This window comes from Alexandromys fortis, unplaced genomic scaffold, assembly GCF_014885135.2.
Source record: "Alexandromys fortis isolate MF-2015 unplaced genomic scaffold, M_Fortis_MF-2015_v1.1 scaffold_48, whole genome shotgun sequence".
NCBI classification, from domain to species: Eukaryota; Metazoa; Chordata; class Mammalia; order Rodentia; family Cricetidae; genus Alexandromys; species Alexandromys fortis.
The window spans coordinates 9,469,469-9,487,993 of NW_026067947.1; the positions used below are offsets into that span (position 1 = coordinate 9,469,469).

General features: G+C 38.5%; 1 protein-coding gene across 2 annotated transcripts in view; it reads left to right on the forward strand.

The window, feature by feature from the left end:
- The first annotated feature begins 1,820 nt into the window (after positions 1-1,820).
- Positions 1,821-18,525, forward strand: part of LOC126506109 (contactin-4) — a 997,903-nt gene continuing 981,198 nt past the window's right edge. For both annotated transcript variants that reach the window (XM_050149411.1, XM_050149413.1), the window contains exon 1: positions 1,821-2,012. The gene's annotated coding sequence lies outside the window, so the exon portion shown is untranslated. The remainder of the gene's footprint in view (positions 2,013-18,525) is intronic.

Below are 18,525 nucleotides of genomic sequence, written 5' to 3' on the forward strand. Positions count from 1 at the left end.
ACTGAATGTGTGTGTGTGTGTGTGTGTACACAAAGGGATGTTTTTTCCTAAGACAGTTTCTATTATCAACTTTTACTAAAACTCATATATAAAATTATATATGTATGTATATATATGGATTCATATATATATATATGTATATATATATGTACATGTGACTATTGCTTAAAAATAGAATGTAGGCTTCGGGTGTAAGAAGGAAATAGGCATGGGTAGTGTAGTGAGAGGACAAACACAAGACAAGTTATTTAATACTAATGTATGAAAAAGTAATAATTAAATCTATTATTTTGTATGTGTAAAGTTAATTTTAAAAATACAAAAGAGACAATATTTAAAAAAAGCAATGCAGCAAAAGTTATCAGAATCATGGATTGCGGCACATTCGAGGTGACTAGAAAATATTCAGCTTTATTAATTTACTAGGGAAATCACATCACCAGCATCCCCTTTCCTTAAAATTTCATTTACATGAGAGAAGGGGAGGGCCTTAAACCTGTCTCTAATTTTCAGTTCTTAGAAAGTGAGGATAGGGGCTCTTTCTCCCAGCATTAACCTCAGCAACTGAGAAACACATGCAATCCCCTCGTTAAGATTTGCTCATTTTTCAAGAACTGATTACGTCAAAAATCAAAGCCTTTAATAACCCCCAACAGGAGACTAAATATAAAACAAAATCTCTTGTCTCAATTAAGGAGGCTGCCTCATGTGTTTGGAGGAGTGGAGTGTTTGCTTACCACAGCAGTTTAAAAATAGTTTTTCAGTTAACATCTTTCCCACATAATGGAGATGTCAGTGTAAGTTTGCATGATTGTGTAAATGGTCAGAAGTTGTTTATGTAGCTCCGAACTGCTGAGATATGCACAGGAAGGCTGAGGTCTGTAAAAATCTCCTGGGGATTTTATTTATTTTTTTCCCCAGAGAGAGAAATTCGACCTCTCTTGGGGTTGCTGGAAATAGATTCTGGATGTTGCCTCCTGCATGTCAGATTCCCTTTGCACGGGGACTAAGGGGCCTCAGACTTCCTTCTCTGTGTCTAAGCTACCTAGAGATTTGGAATTGGGGTGAAGGGAGCCATTTCGGCAAGGAAACAGTAGAGTCCCGTGGAATGACCACAGCACTGCCCTTATCCACCGCATCTGCTTTGGAAGAACGACGCTTTTTATATGACTCCACACATCGCAAATGATTCGTGTCCCTATTTTATCGCAAATATTTTCTCCACTCCACACCCATGCTCCTTCCAACTTGAAAGTACTTTGCACCCTTAAGACACCAGATCCCTTGCACTGTCTGACCAACGTCCTGGCTTAAGAACAAACAAGTAACACCACCTTCAAAGCCACCTCCTTCCACGTCCCAAGTTCAGTACCACCTACCACCTCTCACCCCAAACCCATGCGCAGCAATTCTCAGCCCAGACGTCGTAGCCCTTGGCCAAGCCACCTTAAAGATCCTCCGAATTCCAAGTGTGCAGGAAGCCAGAAGCAGGTCCGGCTTCCTTGTTCCCCAATACTCAGGTGGCAAAGGAAGATGCCATCCTCTTCATGTACCCTTGAACAAACACACCCTTTGTGTCCCTCTACAGGAACAAGACAGAGCCAGTCCTGTCTAGCAATGCTCTCTTTACAGTGTCCAGCATAGGGACTCGAGGTCGCCTCCCCAGGGCAAGACAGTGCAGGAACTGCGCCCGGGGGCGCGCAGCCTCTGGTGGAGCACTGAGCATGCCCAGCTCCGCTGAGCGCGGCCCCCGCCCTCCCCGAGCCTCGCCCCCTCCCAGCTAGTCTTCCCCTTGCGGCCGCAACCAAACCGGCTGCTGACTGAACTCCGGTGTGCCGGGTTTTGAGAGCTGCCACGAGCGCGAGGAGGGAGGGGGCGCTTGGTAGACACAGAGCACTAGGTTCATAACCAGGATTGGTTGCAAGTAGGGAGCTTTTGCCACTCCGCCGGGACCCTCGGAAGCTGGCGGCATCGCGCGTGGGGTTCTCCTAAAAGCTGCTCTGCTTGCCTCGGTAAGTCCAGCCAGACTAGGGAGCGCACTGTCCCTCGAGCACCCTGGTTCAGGGCTTGGGAAAAAAGAGCATGGTCCTTATGGGTTGGGGAAGGACAGATGAATGAATATCTAGGGTTGTCTCTCCTGCAGGACTAGTCAGGGTCTGTGAGAAGCAGGGAGCACTCCACCTGACAAGTGGCAGTCACTTCGCGGTAACCCTTCTTCTCCTCTATTAGTGTGAAAAGAAGTTTGTTGCGCTACTAGATGGCCACGAAACAAGGAGCCTAAAGCAGAAAATGCATCCAGAAACCTTAAAATAAGCGCCTCTAGCTGGGTCACGCGATTACCCTCTCTGTGCGCCCTAGCTCCGGGTACGCATTCTTTCTTGGGGTTTCTTTCTACTGTGGGTGCCCTTGTTCCCATACCCGCGCAGTGCAACCTACGGTATGAGCAGGTGAACTTGGACGGAATTTGAAGGGACTTGGACATCGGGGCTTTGGAGACTGGGACAAGATAGAGAGAGCCCCTTTAAAAGGCTCGGTTTTGGAGCGCCAACAGAGTGCCAGGCTCCCGGCAAAGCAGTGGTTGCTCCACGGTAAACCAGGTCTCTGCTGTTGTGGAAGATATAAGATTTCCCCAGTGTTGGTCTTGGGAGCGTGTAAAGGCAGCATGGATTTTTCAGCAACTTCTGAGGAGGGTGTGTGTGTGTGTGTGTGTGTGTGTGTGTGTGTGTGTGTTCAATTTCTTTGCGGAAGGCACCATCTCCAAGCCGCAGCGAAATGGGTACCAGGCGCCCCGCAGATGCCAACCCTTTTGCTCGCAAACATATTCCTCGATTCCTGTTCATTACCTCTCTCTAGTTCATATATTTTACTAAAACTGAAAGGTGTTGGTTAGGTGAACATAGGAGAGTTCGGGCGCCTGAGTCTTTTGAACCAAGCAGAACCTGATGCACGAATGTCTTTTGCAGCACAGTGCAGCTCCTGAAAGGGAGCTGCTTAGTGCATTAGGAAGATAAGGTGTAAGTTGTGGGGACCGGGGGCTGTAGGTTCTGATGGAAAAGATTTACGGAGGTTGTGACCGGGCTAATAAGTGTGACTGATAATCTTGGGCGTTTGGCATGCGCGGAAGAAGGCGCACTAGATCTTAGGGGAACATTACAGGTCTGTTTGTAAGGCAGGTCCTGTGAGCCCCACTCGCTGAACTTTTTCTAGTTTCCTACAGGAATCAACATGGGGGCGAGACTTGTTTTTCAGAAGAAAGGTGTTTTTTTTTTTTTTCTTTTTAATTGCGTGGGTATTTCCAGTAATTTACAATGATGGGAGTTGAGTGTTTCAAGGAACAAACAACAGAACTGATTCGTTTGGACACCTACATAGCATAATTTGGAATGTGCTTTTCTGTTTTTTTGCAGTTTGAGGTTTATGGTTCATGTTCCTTAGCACGGTAAGAGCACAAGCAGTTGGTGTAGTCCTTCGGTGCTAGGTGGGGGAGAGACCCTACAGTAGCATTCCAGCCTGGCCCTAGAGCAGGTTTGTTGTCTGGCTAGATTCAGGGCAGGCACACCTCGGATGATCAAGAGCAAACGCAGACTTCAACATAAATTAGTTCTTGGTACCCTCATCTAGATTTCATTCAGGGCAGTTTAGTTATCTCCCAAATGGTTGTAGGCAGTAGAAAACATAGCTAAGGATCAAAAACCTAGTTCAATAAGGTGACCTAGTTCACTTATGCTACTTTATAAAAACTCTACTCACCCCATCTCCTTCAAATAAACCAAAAGAAAATATTGGCTTGGATTGATTTTACCGGACTGTCCTGGTGTAAGACATCATAAGAATAAGCCTCCTCATCACTGTTTGGTATTGAACTCACCAGGTTGCTTGCAAGCTCAGAAAGATCTTTTGAATTAGAGGCTATAACTCTAAGAGAAACCACTAGTTATTAAAGCTGCCTATGGAGATTGTAACAAAGGCAGATCTGTTATTTGTAGCCTGTAAACCCACCTATAGTTTTCCTGGGATGAGGACTTTCGAGTCAGTTGGGAGGCAGTTAAGACCCTCCTTCCTTAGTCACTGCGTAAGTGCACAACTAAGTGTGCTTAGACAACAACCCTATCAAATGAGGCTAGTTTTGTTTTTTGTTTTGCTTCTTTTTAATCATCTATTTTACCAACATCTTCATGTTCAGAAGTATGTCTTTGTACTTTTCTCCTCTAAGTCTTTAGTCTTTTGATGGCAAATTATTTTAAAAGGTCTGCAGGATAACTGTTATCTGCTAAGTAGGTTTTAAAAAAATCAAAATAGCCTAATTAGGCCTGTCATCTGAAACCACCCCTTCATAATCATGATTTATCCAACTTTCTGATTCTCCAACTTTATATGATAATGTTTTCAATGTGTTTTAGTTTTCTTTGTTATATTCATATCAGATGCAATATGCACTAGGTGTAATTTTTTGTTTTATCAGAAAAAAAAATTTGTTGTGAACTTGCTCTTAGAGGTGAATCTATTTCATGTGATTTCATATATTCATAAAACAGTATTCTGTGTTTTTCAAAGATTCCCGTATTTAGCACCTGAACTGTTGTCTTTTCCTTTTTCTTTATCTTTTTTCCCTTCAGTTTCTTTTATTTTTCTACAAGAAGAAAATTTGACCACTAAATTACTAAAATACATTTGTAATTTGAGGACGTTTGCTAAGGTAATATGGTAAAATTAAGAGTACAAGAAAGCAGCAATGTGGCACAGTCAGTTGTAATATTTTTGTATTCTGCTGAATTGTTTGTATTACTGAGACATCACTCCTGGCAGCTTGGGAATTTCTGTTACCATTCCTTCTTTATTCATGTCTTTCATTCATTACCTGTGGCATACTAGCCAGGCACAAAAGTGCTGGGAATCTGTCTCCTCTTAGCTGTTTTATTGTCATGAGGCAAGTGAATGGGATGAGCTCTAAGAAGCCGTGCCTGGGAGGAGTCAACCTAATTCTGGATGCAAACATAGAGGTGAAAATGAATAGTTTTAGTGACGAAACCTACTGGAGATCAGGAGTGAACAAGGCCAGTGTTCACACTGCAGTGCTGGGTGCAGGGTGGAAAGGTCTTTGACCTTGAAGCAGATTCACACCTGGTTCCATATCTGCTCCTGAGAGTCACTGAGTTCATGTGGGTGGAAAAGATTAATTTCATCCTTCTGTGAGCCTGAGTTTCTTCAGCTTTAAAGCTGGAACAATATCCATTTTTCAAGTATCATGATAGGGGTGAAACATGCGGAGATAAGCAAAGATCGTGACTGTAGTAGATTGTCTAGCTTAATGTCTCTAATAAATGGGTCAGAAAAGCATATTGCTTCATCTGTAAAATACATTTCTAATTCGTGTCATGTGCAAATATGGATGATTTTGGCAGCAATTCTGAAAGGTGTGAGTCACAGACCACCTTTCATGCATTCTGTGGTGAGACTGCTTATTCCCATGGAATTTTTAGTAAACGCAGGGTGTTAATTGCCCAGGCTGGTAGGTGGTGCAGATCACTTTTGCCTAGGTACAGTGGGTAAGTCAGACCCATGTGTGTGGAAGCTATGTGCTTGAAAGAGGCTGGAAGTTGTGGTCTACCTACAGATCTGGTAAGGAAATCTGTGGAGAGTGAGCAGCCAGCATTCTCTGACATTTGGTCTTTAAAATTTTTATTTGTCTCACACATGTTACTTCACCTTCTTCCCCTAATTCCTTGGATGTTTTAGGAGGGGGGAATATTTTTTTCTAAGCACTTTGTCCTCCTTCCTAGACATTCTTAGGTCTGTTGTAAAAATGAGCAAATGTTGGAAGAGATGAACTAAAATGTTATACATCAGACTTAGTGATACGGTTAGGATTTGAACCATAGTCTAAGATTAGAACTAATCTGTTTTATTTTCAAGTACTTTCTGTATTTTATAGTACTTTCTGGTTTGAGTTTTTGGTACTTTCTTAAGCCATGGGACACTTTTTCCTTTTGCCTCTGTGCATATCAATTCAATTAAAATTTTCTGGGAAATAACAACGAACACAGTCTAAAGCATATAGAGTGGAGTTTGGTATATAGATTTATCCAGAATCCAGAGATCTTAAAGATTCCCTCCCACTCATGACAATGTCCTTTCATTTTAAATAAATCGCTTGCACCTGTTATGCTAAGAACACCAGCCTGTTATTTAAACTCTGATTCTAGAAGCCCTGTACTAAATCTGTACTAACCTGTACTCATTTTCAGACAGAAGTATTTGGGATATATGTTTCTTTTCATTTCTCAGCAAATATCTTTTCTTCTGATAGATTCACAGATAAAGAAAAAATACCTTCACCGCCATCACTTTAGTCAGAGTGGTTATTTTTGGTTTTATTCATATCTATTCCACCCATTAGGGAGAGACCCTCCTCTCATTCACTCAGATTAGTAAAATTAACCTTTAAAGACTTTTGGTGCCTGGTTTCAGGGACCTGTCCCAGTAGCCTTAGTGTCCTCTCAAATAAATGTATCTGCCATCCTGTCATTTTAGCTTGTTAACTCTAGAGGACAGAGATAGTTGCATAGGACTTGGGTGTTTCCCCTCTATAAACATTTCAGTGGCAGGAAAGGAAAGGCGGGTAGTCAAGAGAAAGATGCAAGGGGGTTCCTTCCACCGGATAGTCTGTGATAATCTTTTTCTCTTTTAATTAGTATTCAACTGTGGATTTTCACAGTTAATGATAATCTCACCTCTCAGTCACCCTTTCCCCTGTTGCCTGTATTTATTTATTCCTGAGTATCTTTCTATCAGATGTCCTCAGAAATCTGCCTCCATTAAATATATAACTTCTTCCTTCACTGTTTCTCATTTCCATATCATATATGTGTAAGGGCAGTGCTTTGTGCTTGGATTAAAAACATGACCTAGTGCATTCTATTTTTTTTTTTTTTTTTAGAATTTATCTGTGTTTAGGGTCAGAGGAGATTGTGCCATGGCACCTATGAAAAGCTCAGATGGCAACTTCTGACAGTCAGTTCTCTCTTTTCATGATGAGGTCTGGGGTTATCAGACTTGGCAGCAAGTCCCTTTAACCAATGAGATATCTTTCTTGCCCTCTTGTGCTTGTTAGACAATTGATCTGCCATCCAGCTACATGTCCAGCTTATATGTACATGTATGTTTTCAAGTCATTATTGTGTTTTAATGAAGTTGAAGGAATAAAACAACTTAATCAAAATCACTATCATGTCAGATGTCCAGTAAGCCATGTTCCACAAGTCCTTGAGACAAACAGGACCTGATGTCATGGTAATCATAAATCATCAGTGACATCGCTCATCTCGGATAGTCCAGTGTTCTCTTCCTAGTTCCTCACTGCCTGGCATTCCTCAGGGGAGTTGAGTACATTCTTAAAGGTTTGTCCTCCTCTAAGTCCATAGATTCCTGACCTTTCAACAATGTTGTATTGTGTGAGAAGAGAAATTCTCCAGAAAAGTTTCCAGAGATTGCTACAGACCAAGCCTGACAATGGTTATGATGATGCCTGTCCATATATTCACTGGGCTGACCTGGGTCATTTTGCTGTAAAGGGAGCTGAGAAGAAGGTCTCATTGAATGCCTCAGGAGAAAGGGGCACAGGTTTCAGGAAAAAAAAATATCAATTTCACAGGCTTCCAGTGAGTTCCAGTGGCATTAGCACAACTTCCCACATTTCCCCCTTCAGATATGGAAAAGAGGGAATGTATTTGTCTTTTGAACGAACATACATCTCCCTTTCCCCTTTCACTTTGTGTTTTATTATTATTATCTTGCTCTTATTGTATAATGTTAATTGAAACTATTGGAACTCTTGGGGTGAAGAGGTCGCTCAGGGATTAAGACTCTTCATGCTCCTGTAGAGGTGCAGAGTTTGCTTCCTAGCACCCTGAGACATCTCACAGCCCCCTGTAACTCCAGTTTTATGGTAGTTATTTCCTCTCACCTCAACAGACACCTTGATACTCATATATACACCAACACACAGAAACACGGACATACATAAGAACACTGATTTTTACCTTTTTATCCTGTATTGTTTCCCTACAGCAAGGAGATTGTCTTGTAAGAATCACTGTGGATCAGAGAGAAACTTCCCTGCTTCTTAAGACTTCCAGCAGGACTTCATACCAACACCTGACATAATCCTTACAGACACGAGATTGAATTTACCTGGAGCACTGAGTTTCCATTGTTGTAGCTTCTTTGCCACCAGAAAAGGAACCTTTGTCTTCTCGGGAATCACCACATGTCATTCAGAATGAAGCCTTCATTAGGGTAGCTTGAGCTTGCAGGGGAAAACCCTTCTTCTCTCCTTTAGCATTTTTGCTCCAAGATGCCTCAAATGAGAAGTCCTGGTGATTTTGTGACTCTTTTTATTCATAAACTGCTTTTGACTTGAGCTGGTATGAGCTGAGCTGGATTTGTTTTTTTTTTCTTTTCTAATTCGACTCAGTCCTGATTTATGACATCAATGTGGGGAGAAGAGCAATGACTTCTAGATAAGGATGGGATCATTCGTGTTTGTTTGTGTTGGGTTAGCTTTTTCATCCTCTGAACTCTTGATGTGTTATTTTTGTTGTGGGTTTAACAGCAGTTCCACTGAATTGTAATAAATCATAGTTCCAGCCAAGGACCATTTGGCAACCCCCCTACCCAGGCATGTGTATTTGTCACTGCATTGTAAACCGGAAGCTCTCATAGTTCTCAAAGCTCATTTCTCAGTACAAAGCAATGATGGAGATATGCTAAGATCCACTTCCACAGCCACTCTCTGGCTCCATTAATGAGGTATTCTCCCTTTCTTAGCTACATCCCCTGCCTGTCTCCTATCCCTCTCAGTTCTACCACCTCAGTTTGTCTTTACCCATTTAAGAAGCTGTCTTGTGATCCTCCCATCCCTTTGTTTACATTGCCTTTCTCCTACTTCCCTGATGTGTTTAATACAGTTTACACAATGCCCTACTCCAATGTCACTCTACACAGCCTCTTTCGGTACCACCCAGGTACACTGAAAATCCCAGCATCAGACTTGTTTGTGTGCTACTATGAATGAGCACCCTATTTTTCCATGGCTCAGGGATCCGAGGATGCAATGCATTCTCTTTTAACACTAGCAAAGCCCTGGGAACCTAGGACTAGTTTGCTGCCCTGCCCACTGCTTTACATTTCACAAGCACTCAGCACTGTGTGAATTCTTTGGGACAATGGGTAATGTTAGGAATATTTCCTAAACGAGCTTTCTGACGACGCAAAAATTCCCAATCAAGCCAAATCAAAACAAGCCAAATTAAAATATATCCAGATTTAATGGAAGACCTGCGCTCTTGGTGGCCCCAGGGGAAACCAGGAAGCCACGGGAACACGACCCCCAGGAAGAAGAAAGGGAGACCACATGTTCTTTTGGGGGATCACTTAAGTACCCTGGAGAGTGGTCCTGACCCCACCCCCAGGGAGGGGTCAGGACCTGGCCTGCTGGGATTTGAAGTCCAGACCAGGCCTGGGAGCTGGGATAGATGCAAGGGACTGGGTCCTGGGCTCCCAACCTAGCAGGTAATAGCTTGAAATCAGAATTATTACCAGTTTCAAATCCATTGTGTCCTAGCTATGTGACTGTGATAAAATTAACTACCCTCTGGAGGTTATAGCTTCATCATGTATACAATAATAGAAAATAGATTTTGTAGAGTTCATCAAAGTTTTAAAAGATTATGAATTTGAGATAAAGTCAGGACATTGCGTGAGAGGGGTTGGAAGGAAGAAAAAGAAGGTAAAATGATGTGTTAATACTTTAATTTCAACATAAAACTATTAAAACTTAAAAAATGATTTAAACTATTGCATCCATAAACATTAGTAGACCATGAATAGATTGAAGGCAAGGTGGTACCTTAGTTTCCTTTGTTATTTTCAGTAACAAAATTAAATAAAAATATGAATCTGAAAAACAAAAATTTAACCAGTTACTTCAATGACATAGTACCTACAGATAAAAGAGGTTTATGGAAATGATTTGTAGTACTTCATTCAAAATACAAATAGCATCATGAATAAATTAAACTAAAATTAAAATAGCCTGCTTTGTTGTTGATCATTGGCCATCGTTTTTAAGTGTCTCTTATCTAAAATCTTCACAGACACTGCTTGCAGAACATGCCAGGAATCACCAATATAGTTAAACTAGGGATATACGCTAATAGAATATTAGCTATGGTTTAAACCCTTTCTAGTAAGTGGTTCAAATGAGACAGTAAGACTGGTTTAAAATGTTTGTGATAGATATTTTATTTTACTACTTTTAAAGCAAGGTTGACTATGGGGTTGGTCCATTTTAGACAAGGTTTAATTTTTTTCACTGCTACATGTAACTTTTTTTTCATTGTTTGGAAATAGAAATTATTTGCTATGTTTAGAAAATAAAGGTCTGCTTCAGGTCATAACCTTTAAATGCCCATTTTCCTCAAAATTAAACAAACATCTAGTGTTTTTTGAGAAGGGAAATTTGGTTTACAAAAAAATGGGAGATAAGATAACAGAATCATTGAGGATAATAATGATCTTGAAGATTATTTAAAAAATACCCAACATTTATTCCTATAAAAAATGGGTGAGTTTTTACACAGAGCTTATGGGCTGGAAAGATAGCTCTGTGTTTTAAGAGCACTTGCTGCTCTTTCAGAGGACTTTGGTTCAGTTACTAGGAGTCATATGACAGTTTAAAATCATCTGATCAACTGCAATTCCAGGAAATACGATGCCCTCTTCTGGCCCTGTGAGTACACATAAAGTAAAAATAGCTTTTTTTTTTTTTTTTTTTTTTTTTTTTAGAAATTAAGTAAGAGAATGCACGAATGCATGCAAAATGTAAGATTTCCTTTCCCTGTTTACCACTGTGAACTTCCTTCTCTACCACTGGGGTCAGTCTTTGTATAGAGAAACTCTGGGTCCTTCACAGTCATGTTGGTGGAAATGTTCAGTATTCTTGTCTCCATTTGTTTTCACATTTGTCACAAACATTTGCAGAAAGGGCAGGTGTTTCACATGCTCTTATAATATAATAGGTCCTGCCTGAATGAGAAGGAAGTCAAACAAGAACATATGATTTATTTAACAAGCCGTATTCTTTCAGGCTTGATGCTAGGCTTGCTGCTGTCATTGTGTGTTGTTTGTATCTGTATTGTCATCTGTATTATGATGACTATTCAACTCTGCAATGTAAATAAGAGGACTCTCTTGTTAGGGTCACATGGGATTACCTGTGAGCTATTTATTCTAGTCTCTGCAGATTCCCTAGTTAACTCAGAAATCTGGCTTTCTTTTTGCTGTAATTATAGGTAGATGATATGTATAGAGAGATAACAGCAACTTAAGTTGCACATCTAACTCCTGGTAAAGATTAAAATACAAACTTGGTTGTCAGCCATTCTCATCAAGCATTCTGCAATGCAAATAAGTGATTTTAAATAGGGCCTTGCTTTAATCTAACAGTGTACCTTTGAAAATTGATAAATAAATAATTATTCCTTTCCTACATAAGCAGATGAATAACTAAATAAGCACTTGTATTTTGCCTTTTTTTTGGTTTTTGTTGTTTTGTTTTGTTTAGTACAGGGGATTGAAATCAAGACCCTTATATCATGCTATGTAAAAGTTCAACTGCGGAGTCAGTTCCATGTTTCTGTTTGAACTTTTTATTTTGAGACAGGATCTTACTAAGTCGCTCAGGCTAAACTTGAATTCATTTTGTAGCCTTAACACAGAATCTCCAAATAGTATCAGTCTAGCTCAGATTTTTAAGTGGTTGAGAATATAAACCTACCCCTCCAGACCCATCTATAATTAACTTCTTCAAAAACATTTCTGTTTATTAATATTGTGTATGTATATGTATTATGGGCTTTGGGTGTGTGTGAGTGTGCCAAGGCACATATGTGGAGGTCAAAAACATCTCTGTGGATTTGTTTTTCCCTTTAAATCTTACATGTTCTGGGTATCATAACTTCTATTCCCAGGCCGGCTTCTTAAGCACCTTTACCCACAGAGTCATCTAAGTGTTGTTCATAGTTTTCCTCTTGATAATACAAGATAGAAAATTGGCTACTACAAGAAGCCTGAATTATACTGATGAATTTGAATCCGTGCCCTTCTTCTTGACAGTTGGATAGTATCAGACATGTAGTAACCTCTCTTATGGTGTTATTTTCTGAGAAAGAAGATCCCATTGTGTGTAACTGGGGCTACACTGGTGATCTCTGTATGTTTTCTCTTGCCTATCAAATTCATAAACATGGTTCTTTGCTTTGGTGAATTAGTCTTTTCTATTGACTGCCTCTTGCTGCTATCAAACAAGAAAAGGCACTTATAAGAGTTGTTCAAACAGCTTCCGTAGTAATCAGTAGGAAGTTCCGAGTAAGGCTCTTGGGAACTTTTGTAAGAAAATAATAGTATTAATATTCCACATCAACTTTTTTGCATTCTTGGTTTCTCTTTTTTTCTACTTACTGAGTTGAGATAAGATAAGGCAGTAGGAGGTCACATGTATACTAGAAATAGAAAATAACCTGCTTTGATAATACATACTTGTGATATATTTTGTACCATGACTATAATATATATTAAATCTATATTTATTTTCATTTGATGTGTATGAGTGTGTATGAGTGCATGTATGTGTAACAGATTCCCTGGAGCCAAACTTTCAGGTAGTTGTGAACAGTAGTATGGGTCATTTGCACTAGCAGTTAGGGCTCTTAACCTCTAAGCCATAAGACTCCTGTTTTGTTTTTTGGAGAGTTTCTGCTGTCTTAACCAAATTGAAGTAAACTCATTGGAAGGTCTGACTTTGAATATAGCATGCCTTCTGCTTTAAAAATATATTTTTTAAAAGTATTTTTTTCATATCATCTCAAAGTTTTACATGTTACTCAAATCCAACTTTAAGTGTCTAGGGTTCTTTTTCTTTTCTTTCCTTTTCTTTCTGTTTTTCACTTGGATGGTCAGGATTTCAGACACTACAGTAATTTCCTAGATTTTGCAGAGTTGATTGTAATGTTATACATATACAATGTATAACATGAAGTCACTGAGTATTCACAGCTTCATTAGCTCTACTCAATTTCTCTACTCGTTGCAATTTATAAACGTTTATAAGTACATTGTTGTTTATATTGTGTGTTATAACTGAAAGGAACATTGTTCTTAAGTCATTACTTTTATTCAAAGCACAATAACTTCCAATTTTCTATATTAACATTCACAAATACTAGCGAATTTTTTTTTTGTAACATCACTTCTTAATTCAGTATATTTAACTTGCCTCCTTGGAAATAATGAATCCTTATTTTAGGTTGGGATTGAACCTGTATAAATGGAAAATATTGTGTTCTGTGATATAAAGATATGGCTGCAGACAAACATGGAGACACATAATCGTGTCTATATCTCCTGTGTATTTATTGAATAAGCCAATTAGGGTGGGTGAGATGGCTCAGTGAGTGAAAGCGCTTGCTGCCAATGCTGCCGATCTAAGTTGGATCCCAGGTTATACATGGTGGAAGGAAAAGAACTTACTGCATGATGTTTGAGTTTTGACATGGCACTAATACACACACACACACACACACACACAAAAGCAACAAAACACCCTTTTAACAGCTCTTCATATCATTTTCCTCACATGCATAAAGGAGATGTATTTAAATGGTTACAGAAACTAAAGTTAGTTTGTTATCTGCTCATAGGACCCGATGCGAGTGACATGATTTGAACATCTCTTACGAATATTATGATCTTATTCTTTTGATGCACTTATACACACCATGTCTGTGTTGTGGTTGAACTATGTGAATATCATGATTTATAGACCTTAAATTCCATTATTTTAAAATAGAGAAGTGATTTATGGTTGCCCACTGTCCTTACCCGCTGAACAGGCAGTGCAAACTCCCTTCTTTGTCTGGAGACACATTCAGAACGCATCTCTAGAATGTGTTGTTTTATGGCTATTACAGGAAGCCACTGTATCAGAACCAAGATGAGATTAGCACTATTGGAGGCTTCATTTTGGAGAAATGGTTTTGGCTATGGTCAAGAATCTTATTTATTATAAAAGATGAATTATTTCCTGGGCTCTCATCTGTATTCTTTCTGCTTCAGCTATAGCCCATCCTGCCAACTTACAGAAGAAAGGCTGACATGTGACGAAGGAGAAACATAAAAATGTTTCAAGTTGCTCTCAGTCAAGTGTGATTGAAATTTTACAATAGATGTATACTTTCTTTTATTTGTAATGCTGACAGTACTGGGAAATGACTTTCTACATTTTTTTTCCTGGAGCAAAGCAGTTGCTTTATGGATGCTTTGAATTTCAGAATTTAGTAAGTGTAAGAAAAATGGCTGGTTCATTATTAATGCACATGCAGCAAATGAGTTTTACATATCTGAAGACAACAATATTATAGCCTATGTATTTTTATGGCCTTTGAAGAATGAAACATTTTTAGTAAGATTGTATTGATGTTTGTATGTAAATTGAGCAATTATTTTATGGAATTCAGAAATAGATTTATCACAATTGTTTATTGTTCATAATTTAACTACCTTTCTTGGTTGTCTTAATTACTTTTATATATTTCTATTTTTCTAAAGCATACAATGAGAATTTATTTACCATTTTCCATTCTGCTTCAAATATTTACTCTTGCTGTCTGCCATGATAACTCATACCACAATCTTAATTACTTGACAGACCTATAGGCAGTTTTTATATCATGTAGAGTCTAAGTTATGGCTTTGTTACAGAGATTGCCCTGACTACTGACTTCTGATTATCCATGCCCCAGTGCTTGTGGTCTACGTTATTCCCAAGATGCTTCATTTATTACTGTTTTTAAGTCTCAGCACTTAGAAAGTCCTTAAATGTACATTCTCAATGGAAAGAAAGTACAAAACCCAGCCAATTGTGCTTCTGCGGACTTTGATGTTTTGGAAAGTTCTGTAGCGATAATTTACCAGTGATAAATTTTTATATCCCCTCCCTAACCTGTGAATTACTAGTTTAGGTAGCTTAAGGAGATAGAATATATAATATAATGAATTGCCCACCAATAGTGACAATTTGAGCTTCTGTTGTCATTTGTCGTATACATCCTGAATCTTCTTGACTAAGAACAAAGTTCTTACAAAGAGAGTCAACTGTGTAATTCAGAAGAGAAGCTTACTCATATAAGATGTTTGCCTGTTGTCTTGGTGGCATTGTAGTCCATAAATGGATGTTTGCTGGAAGTTTGTGAGTAGGGATAAACTGTTTTCCCCTCTAGATCCATGATGTTAAAATCTTAATTTATTGCCAAAGGGTGGTGGTGCACGCCTTGGGAGGCAGAGGCAGGCAGATCTCTGAGTGTTCGAGAAATCCTATCTCGAAAAAAAAATCAAAAAAAAAACTTCATCTATACACAATAAAGTTTCTATAGGCATCAATATGTATCATATTATTAAATGACTTTTTTCCTGCTAGTAGGATTAAATAATGTCAGAACATGTTCAGCATACTTAATTGTATACCTAACTTAAAATTATTTAATCAACAACAAGTATCATAGAGCTTAGCCAAAGGATATACAAAGATACATTTTGACATGTATGTAATTTTCAAATATATGCCTACATGGTGGCATATGCCTCTTTAAAGGTAGAGGCTGAAGCATTCATTGCAAATTCAACTCTAGTTTAGGCTACATAGTGAGACTTTGTCTCAAAATTGTAGACAGAGCGTGGCATAAATGGAATAAACAGTACTTTGGAAATGTGAACTCTTTGGAAGGAAACTTTGTCATTCACTGGGAGCATGTTCTCATAACTTTCTGTGTCAAGTCCTTGGTGGTGGAGTATATCAAGCCAGTTCAAACCATTTATCCTTGAGCTGAAGTTCAGGAACTCTGAGTACTCCACCTACCATCTTATCCATCAGTGTGATTGATCAGCCTTTAGTGAGTTCCTACATGGCTATTTTTAAGGATAGGCTTCTGGCATATAGCTTGTTCTTTCACAGAGCTCTTCAGCTCTGGGGAAAAGAAAGCCCAGATTGTAGCATGATGTGGGATATAGGACTGTTACCTTGAAATTGTGGAGAAGAATTGATAATGGAGATAAGGGAAAAGGTTGGAGTTTTCATTCGCAGTTTGTGAGAAGCACTTATGTAAGGACACATAGTAAATATAATGTCTATAGAAGGAAAACTATATGTGTGGACAGGAGGAAAAGTATGAATGGACCTTCGGATTTTGAGGGATGTTATCAAAATCTTTCATCACATTATTTCATCGACTGAGATATGAAATCTGCCCTTAGCATTGACCATAGGACAGACAATAACTGTGAGGCACCATAGAACTGTGCCAAGTTAATAATATGGGACAAATCAGGGTATGTGAGTGTATGTGCAGACTGAATGGTGGGTGAAAGGCAGTGTGTGGCTTGGCATCTCTCATCTCTTAGAGCTTTGGGATTTGTGACTAACTGACCTTTGATTAGTTCTTATTACCAATTAGTTAATTATGTAAGATAAAAGCAAACTGGCCACTAAAGTACAATTGCACTTTATACATAAAATATTTATACTTGTTAAATGTATTCATGTATAAATCCGATATGCGTAGGGATTAACAAATAAATTGAGGCTTAAATTAGAGAGCTAAGAAACTGAGCAAATAATTAATGTTATTGTATATGTAATGAAAAAGTAAGAATCTCACAAAATTATGAAGTGTTTTATATTGTAAAGAAATATCTTGTGTCAGCATGTTTACAAATGCTGTGTTACATTGAGCGTAGCACCACCACATTACTTTAAGAAATTATAATGGCTGAGGTTCTCATTGTAAAGTAACCAATGACACTTGCTATACTGCTGCTATATTGCCTAGTTTCTCACCTGATTCTGTTTCTCTCCTTTGACTGAGGCAACTAATAACACTAACTGCCCTTAGACATTCTTAAAGGGCACTAATCCTGTTTAATAACATTTTAAGTAGCAGCCCTTGCTATAATAGTAGCCTTATTTTTATATATACATATATGTGTATGTATGTATACATGTGCATATCTATGTATGTATGCATATACATAATGTATAATGTATATGCATGATACATATTAATTCTCAAAATCAGGTTGTCTTTTCCAACAATAAATCCCTTTCACTATTTGGACAATAAATTCTGAGCCCACTAGGAGATGAACCAATAGTCTTCTTACTGTTGGTGTTCTTACTGAGATCTATCTTTATCATCTATATCTATCTACATATGTAAAGGGAATTTATCAGAGTGACTTACAGGCTTTGGCCTAGCTAGTGAAACAGTGGCTGTTCCCAAATGGAAAGTGTGAGAATCAAGTAGCTGTTCAGTCCCACAAGGCTATCTGTCTCAACTGGTTTTAGTATATGTCGGAATCCTGAATAAATGGGCTCTGATAACAGTGAATCAAGAATGAGGGCAAACAGGCAAAGAACATAACTTTATTTCTTCTTTGTAGGTTGCTACAGGAAGATGTGGACAGAAATTATTTTTTCCTTTTTCTTTTTTTCAGAGACAGGGTTTCTCTGTGTAACAGCCTTGGCTGTCCTAAAACTCTCTCTGTAGACCAGGCTGGCCTTGAGCTCATAGAGATCTGCCTGTGTCTGCCTCCCAAGTGCTGGGATTAAGGCATGGATGACCATCACCTGGCTTCTAAATTCCTTTTTAGAGTTAATTTTATTAAACATTAATTATAAGTAATATATATTTACAACAAAATATGTAGTCAAATAAATCAGCACATATACTTATATGTTCCAATCTTCTGTGATCAAGATATATTTATATTCACATAAAGGTTATTGAAATTATGAGATACTTTAAAAATAGATCCAGCATCTATATCAGCATCATTACTTGCAATTCAGTTAGAAAATTAGAAAACAGTTTTAGAAAAACTATAATGTTATGTAGTTGAGTATTGTCAAGACTTTTATTGACAGAGAAGTGAGAAGAATATTAAACATAAAGCCTGTACAAAAGCAGCAATGAGTGTGTAAAGGAAAGTGCACAGAAATGAAGATCAATCTATTTTTGGTTCAATATAAACCATTTTGTCAGTTTATTGATTTAAGGTGCATTGTCTGACCTCAAATGATCCAGATTCGAGGTGGGGCTTCCTACCTCAAATGACCTGATTAACTAAGAATCCCTCACAGCTGTATCCATTCTTTTAGGTGTTTTTAAATTCCAGATGTAGTGAAGTTAACAAACAAGGATAGCCATTACAGATACAAAAGGGGTAGACGTATAACTTAGAATTTTCAGACCCTCAAAATCCTAAACTTAGAAATGTAGAGCTGAAAGCTGTAGGATTTCTCAGTTGCCCATAGTGCTACCCTGATTTCACTGTCCTGTGGTATCTGCCACTACAGACTAGATTTTCTTTTATACCATAAGTTCCTTATGACTTTTTTCTTTTCCTTACAAAATT